General features: G+C 37.6%; 1 protein-coding gene and 1 long non-coding RNA gene across 5 annotated transcripts in view; one reads left to right on the forward strand and one right to left on the reverse strand.

Moving 5' to 3' along the window:
- LOC118765011 overlaps positions 1-6,533 on the forward strand; it is a 40,199-nt gene extending 33,666 nt beyond the window's left edge. The window contains exon 3 of the long non-coding RNA XR_005000854.1: positions 6,349-6,533. This is a non-coding gene — a long non-coding RNA (uncharacterized LOC118765011). The remainder of the gene's footprint in view (positions 1-6,348) is intronic.
- LOC115215581 (inversin) overlaps positions 1-7,889 on the reverse strand; it is a 408,281-nt gene that overhangs the window by 142,045 nt on the left and 258,347 nt on the right. The gene's annotated exons all lie outside the window — the stretch shown is intronic.

The raw sequence follows: 7,889 nt of genomic DNA on the forward strand, positions 1-7,889 counted from the left end.
TTTATCTGCTAATGTTGATTGCATAGAGCCATAACTGGCTTATCAAGCAGTGTCCAGGAAATTATAGTGTCCATGCACACATAAATGGCTGATCTAATAATTATTGTGTCTATGCATTTAGTAAGGATGACATAGTAAAAGTACTCCTGTTCCCCTCCAATCAGCAGAAAGTGGCTTCACAGTTTCTACTATAAATTTACATGGCTCTTGCATCAAGATTTCATTAGCCAGGAGCCATTCTCCTAAAAGTTTAGAGGAATATATACCAAATTTCACAAAAGGCTGAATTGTTCTTCTACAATTACCACTGCAGCCTTGTATATCAAACAAAACAGTTTAACATTTCATGGTCCAGTCCACTTTAGTTATTAATAAGTAAAGTGAGGAAGCATGGCTTAATATGTGTACATATTTTTGCATTTGTATCCATTCTGCTTCACAATCAGAGATGGTTTCTTTACATGCCCATATACAAGAATCCAGGTATGGCTGTGTGGATACAGAGTTTACTTTATAACCACATGTTTCAGGTTCTATCCCATAGCTTAGCACTTTTAGGCAAGTGCCAACTACAACAGGTGTGAATGTATATAAATATTAATTGATGAGCTCGTCGTGTGCATGTGTGTGTGTGTCTGTGTTTGCAGTTGGGGTGTATTTATGTGCCCCAGCTTAAAGGTTTGGCAATAGAGACTGATAGAATAACTACCAAGCTTAAAAAGAGAAATAAGTACTGGAGTCGATTCCTTCAACTAAAAATCCAAGGTGGTGCCCCAGCATGGCCACAGTCTAATGACTGAAATAAGCAAAATTAAAGGATAAAATCATTAAAATTAATGAACTTTATCAGTGGCCAGCAAATAAAAAAAACTTTTAGGTAAAATTCATATATAGAGATATATATATGTATAGAATATGATTATGATTAAGGGCATGGTAGCTTCTGTACCTTTAATTATAATTGTATAGAATACAATTATCTCTCTCACTCTCTCTCTCACTCTATATATATATATATATATATATATATATATATATATATTCTATGGCCTGATGTCCTTCATGTCACCAACTCTTACCTGTTTTGAAGCAATACCTCCCCATGACAGGATGTCTGTCTGGGAATACAGTAAATGGGTGACTTTGATTGTTTGGTGACACACATATCAAGCTATCCTGTGACGTTAAGGCAATGAGAGACAAATGCATACATGTGTGTGCACACACACCATGTACACACACACACACATCAGTGTCATTATTTTATCATCATTGTTGAGATGTTTACTATTCCATGCTTGCTTAAGTCAGATGAGATTTCACTGAGACAAAATTTTCCACAGCTGCTGGCATTAGGTGAAATTAACAGATATCAATGTAGAGTCACATTGAGGAGAGAAAAATAATAGCTAGTGGTAAAGAAGAGCCATAGTAAGAAGTACTATGAAGATATTCTATGCCAACCCTCATTACACAGGCACTGTGATGGGAGTGAAGTAGAGTGATAGGGGGGCGATGATGGAAGAGAAATAGTGAGAGGTGAGATTGGAGGATTGAATTCAGATACATTTAATAGATTGGATGCTATTCCTCATTAGACAAGTTGGATGGTACAGTGGGCAGCAGAAAGAGGCTGAATAGTAGATGAAAGTGGAATAAAGAGAGCAGTTTTTGAAGAGCTAACAAGAGCATGAAAGATAAGAAATCCAATGTAAGTACATATCTCAGCCTCCACCACTACAACCATTTTAATAACCCTTTTATCATGTGAGAAATTGTAGCTGTGTTCTTTCCTGCATGTCAGGTTCTTTGTCCTCCCTGTTATGAGATTCAGATTTGTCACCATACCCCCCATGTCCTTTTATGCTCACCCCTTCCACAGGTTTACACAATTTTAAGTCATTTGGCACTTCTTTATACAACTGATCATCACATGTCTCTACCAGCACAGTCTTTTCCCTTGTACACCATGTCTGTACATCCAGATTTATCTCAGCACATTTCAGTTCCACTGTTCATGCACACTCACATATTTATATACCTAGCACATAGACATATAAATACACATAAACATGTGCGTATGAAAGCACATGTACATGCACACATTCACATGCACCTTTCACACCCTCCATGTATTCACACATATTCATACATAAATACACATACAGCACACACATGCATGTGTATTTATGTACAAGCATGATATAAATGAATAATAAAAGTCTTTCAGTACATGAAAATACAATTTATTTCACAATTTCAAATAAATTTATATCTAATATTTCAGCATAAAATGTCTCTTTCTAAGTAATAATCTTGGAAAAACCATATCAGCTACAAACAAACGAAAGAGTAAATGTAGTGAAACTTCAAAGGTTTTTAGATCTTCTGATTGTCATCCTGCCAAACTGTTGACGTATCTTCTAAATGTGAGTGATTTAGTGAAATAACATTCTTGGATAAAGGCATTTCACTTATAGATGATACTGATGTAAGCAACGTCTCTATTGTCATGGTATAGTATCACTTGAGGCTTTGCACTCAGTTGGATCGATCTATCTTCTCTTTGTTTCTCAGTTGTATCAAACTATCTCTTACTTTTTGATGTTGAAATAATAATGGTAAAATGTTTTCCTTCTTTCAGTTTCTTAAAATCATATCCTCATTTAAAATATAGTGCAGAAGTACAGTTAGCACACTAAATGAATTAGAAGCACTTTTTAGCATATGGTATACAATTTATCTCACCCCATGGCTCTACAGGGACCATCCCTCAGAGATGACAGCAGCATAATAGATAAGACAATTAAGGACATGAAGACAGGGAAAGCCCCTGGGCCATCAGGAATCACTATTGAGATAATTAAAATTTCCAGTAGCGTGGGATACAGCTTAGTCACCTGTATTGTTAATCAGGTTATTCGGGAAGGCAGCTCCTCAATGACTGATGTAGTAGTATTATAGTTAACTGATACAAGGGTAAAGATGATGCCTTAAATGCAAGGAATCACAGAGGTATTAAATTGCTAGACCAAGTCATGAAAGTTACTGAGAGGGATATAGCTCAACTGATTAGAAATAGAATTAAACTAGATGAGAAGCAGTTTGGTTTTGTACCAGGGAAGAGTACCACAGATGCCATCTTCCTAGTGAGAAAGCTGCAGGAAAAGTACTTGGCCAAGTGTAAGCCATTGTACTTAGCCTTCGAAAGAGTTTCCCACTCTGTTATATAGTGGTCTCTAAGGAAGTTAAGAGTAGAGGAGTGGCTTGTTAGAGCTGTGCAAGCCATGTACAGTGGTACTGTTAGTAAGGTGAGAGTCGGCTATGAATACTGTGATGAATTTAGTGTACACCAGGGTTCACCAGAACTCAGTTCCCAGCCCAATCTTGTTCATTATAGTCCTCCATGCTATAACAGAGGAATTCAAACTGGATGCCTGTGGAAACTGCTATATGCTGATGACCTTGCTCTTATTGCAGAATCCTTAGTAGAATTGGATAAGAAATTCCAGGTATGGAAACAAAACTTGGAATCAAAGGGCCTTAAAGTTAGCCTAGCTAAGGCCAAAGTTGTTAGTAAGAAAGAAGATAAAACTCTCTTTCTGCCAGGTAAATGGTCCTGCTCAATATGTAGGAAAGGAGTTGGAAGAAATTCCATTCACTGCACCCAGTGTGAACTATGGACACATAAGAGGTGCAATGGAATTATAGGTAGATCAATAGATAAAGCCATCTTGTATATGGCAGATGCACAGGAACAATAAGCACTAAGAGCACACAGGACTTAGATTCTCTCAAATGCCCAGGAGGCTCTCTTGAGGTTATAGATAGCTTTTGTTACCAAGGTGACCAGATTAGCAATGGTGGCAGATGCTTTGAAAGTAATTTTTCTGGAATAAGAATTGGGTGGAGGAAGTTCAGAGAGTTATTACCTCTGTTGGCTACAGAGGGATTCTTTCAGAGTGAAAGGCAAACTATATGATGCTTGTGTGCAAATGGCTATACTCCATGGTAGTGAGACACGGGCTCTGAATGCAGAAGATATATGTAGACTGGAGAGGAATGAAAGTAGTATGCTTCATTGGATGTGCAACATCAGTGCACATGTATGGCAAAGTGCAAATGTATTGAGAGAAAGTTGGGCATAAGAGGAATCAAATGTAGCATGCAAGAGAGAAGACTATGTTGGTTTGGACATGTGATGCGTATGAATGAGGACAGCTGCGTAAAGAAGTGCTGATCACTGAAAGTGGATGGTACCCAAAGAGGGAGACCCAGGAAGAAGTGGGATGAAGTGGTAAGGACTGAACTCAGGATATTGGGCCTCACGGAGAAACTGACAATGGACTGAGATGTCTGGTGATATGAAGCTCTGGAGAAGACCTGCCCACGTCAGCGAAACTGAGTTCTAGAAGCACTGTGTCCCATCTACACTTAACAAGAAAATTTCTCACACAGTCTACCACAACAAACCAAACTATGCCGCTTCTCTTCCTCACATTTCTGCTTCATGCACTATACTTACCTCCTACTCCCCAATGTTGTCCTCTTGGCCTTGTTCCACTGTATCATTGCTCTCTACTAGCCCTCGACCTGCGTGTTCCACCCACATGCCTTGTCTCACTGTATTATTGCTATCTGCTTGCTCCCTACTTGTGTATTTCACTCACATGTAGCAAGAAAACTTTTCACTCACCTTACCCTAACAAACCTAACAAATCTACATCTCCACATCTCTTCCCTCCCTCACATTTCCTCCTTCATACACTATGCCTAGCTCTCACTCCCCAATCCTATCCTCATAACCCTGTTCCTCTGTATCATGCTATCCGGTAGCCCCATTGACTATATACAAACCCAGGTTTTCACCATTCACTCACCCACCTCCACACTCTTTAATCACACTTCGTTTGCAATATCCTGCCACTTATATTATGGTGTTTGAACCTCAAGGGTATGCTCTGGCACTTGCCACCATATATATCTCTCTCTTCCTTTACTCAACCAACCCATTTATATTCTGATCTCTTCCCTTGTGAGTATTCCCAGCATTTTGCCACTATCTCTGTCCTGCTGTCTCTCACTCTCTCTCTCTCACCTTCTCCTGCACTTCCCTCAGGTTGGTAACTATGTACTTCTTTTATGGTAGCACACCTGTTTCCATCTTCATTTCTGATCTCTTTCTCTCTCTCCAGCCGGGTAACCTTGTACCTCTTCTACAGCAAGACACCTGTTTCTGTCTCTCTGTCTCACCTTTCATCAGTAAACACAAGATCACCTCCTCCAATGCCACCTCCCCTCTTGAAAAAAATTCTTTTTGTTTGTCTTGCAAGTACTTGGTGACCCTGTCAGTGCAGCTCCCACTTAAAAACACTCAGTCCACACTGTAAAGTGGTTGGTGTTTGGAAGGGTATCCAGCTGTAAAAACTGACCTCACCTGTGCTTGTGCCATATAAAAAACACGAAGTCCACTCTGCAGAGTGGTTGGTGTTAGGAAGGGCATCCAGCTGTAAAAATCCTGCCAAAACAGTTACAGAAATCTGGTACAGGCTTCTGCCTGGCCAGCTCTTGTGAAACATCTTACCTACACTAGCATGGAAGACGGACGTTAAATGATGATGATGATGATAATGATGATATGTGTCTTCATGTCTCTGTCTGCCCACGATATCTCTTGACAACTGGTGTTGGTGTGTTTACGTCTCCATAACTTAGCAGTTTAGCAACAGAGATTGATAGAATAATATCAGGCTTAACAAAAATAAGTACTGGGGGCGAATTTTTTTGATTAAAAATTCTTCAAGGTGGTGCCACAGCATAGCTGCAGTATAATGACTGAAACAAGTAAAAGATAAACAATAAAAGATCTCTGTACATAATTAATTTGAACATGTTTCTTTGCTATTTTGAGATGTAAATGAACAGTGAAACTGGAAGGAGATTCAGATGGAAGCCAAGTTCTTTTTAATATATCACATATATATCACACACACACACACAAAACATATATTGTAGATATTATATGTATTATAATACAAGTAGTACATGTATATTATAAAATATCATATATGTATAACATGTTTTAGAACAGTTTCTTATTTTTTTACTGCCCACAAAGGACTACACACAGAGACGACAAACAAGGACAGACAAAAGGATTAAGTCGATTACATCGACCCCAGTGTGTAACTGGTATTTAATTTATTGATCCTGAAAAGATGAAAGGCAAAGTTGACCTCAGCGGAATTTGAACTCAGAACGTAATGGCAGACGAAATACCACTAAGCATTTCACCCGGCATGCTAACGTTTCTACCAGCTCACTGCCTTATTTTTTTTTTTTCTCTAGGTGGAATTTGAACTCAGAACGTAGCAACAGACGAAATACCACGAAGCATTTTTCCTGGCATGCTAACAGATCTGCCAGTTCACAGCCTTACTTTAGAACACTCTCTGTCTACCAAATTTCACTCATGGGTGTTGGTCAACCTTGAAATAAACAATGTCTATGACTATAATGCATCATTTCATGAATCCTTACATAAAAATAAAGTCTTCATCTGTGTGTATGTGTTATTTTGTATTACAATACAGCTATAGATAGTAGATTTGGAGCCTGTATTTTAAAATTGGGTTTCTTCTTTGTACAGCAAATCACTCAACTATGAAATGAAAGTTGTAGCTCCTTTTCAGCTAGGTTTAGTGAGACAGCAAGAGTAATGTGTAGAACACATGGTAAGCTGCAAGCAACTTCGAACTTTTGCTTTGTGAACCTGAATCTGTCTATCAGAGCTCCACTTTCAATGTTACTATTTAATAAAAAGTAAATGATAAATTTGAATAATATAGTAAAACTGTCAGTTGGTATCTATAAATAATAATTCACCTACTTTTGTGTCTGTAGAAAGTGAAGAAAGTTAAGTGATATATTTTGTAAGTATAGTACAAGTTGATGGCTATGCAACAGTTGTGAGTTCAAAATTTGTCCACAGACACAAACCAGTTCTCTTAGTGATTGTATAGATACAGTTTTGTGAATCTGTAAATTAATGCTTCCCCAATTCACAGCTGAGCGGTTAACATCAGATAGTGCCTTAATAAACCACTTAGCAGTGAAAATAAATCTTCAGAAGTAGTTTACCTATGTTAAATAGAGAAAAAAGGGGTAAGAACTAAATACAGGCTTACACACAGGACTAACAAAGGAACACGTTAGTCAAATCATTAGCCTGACTCCTTCAAATAATACCCTATTGGCTCAGGAAAAAATAGAGTACATTGAACAGTGTTGTCTGAGGTATATTATGGCTGAAAAACAGTTGAGTTGGTCATGGCTGAAAGGAACGTGATTATAGGCTTGCACCATCAAAGCTAACTTGAGCTAAACAACAACAACACACACAGTAACCACACACACACACACATCCTCTCTCTCTCTATTCCGTTTTAGTGTTCATGTTTGGTTTGAACTTGCTAAACAATATTGATCTAGAATCTGAGTCCCAAGTTTCAGGACAATGATTGCATGCATAAAGACCTCTGCTGCAGATTACAATCAATAAATGCTGGCAAGTTGAAATATGTCATGTTGGGTTGGTAGTTTCTTAATGTAGTGTCTTCATTTTTCTCTATTTTTTTTTACGTTACATATAAGGCCTCTTTTCATGGAAATAATATACATGTATGCAATTGTTGTAGTGGTAGTGGTGAAAAATAGTTAACTAATCATAGAAAAACAGACAGATAGGAAGATATATATATATATATATATATATATATATATATATATATATATATACACAAACACACACACATATATATATATATATATATATATATATATACGTGTGTGTGTACATATATACAACAGATATATATCTATATATAGCA

This window comes from Octopus sinensis, linkage group LG1 (assembly GCF_006345805.1).
Source record: "Octopus sinensis linkage group LG1, ASM634580v1, whole genome shotgun sequence".
NCBI classification, from domain to species: domain Eukaryota; kingdom Metazoa; phylum Mollusca; class Cephalopoda; order Octopoda; family Octopodidae; genus Octopus; species Octopus sinensis.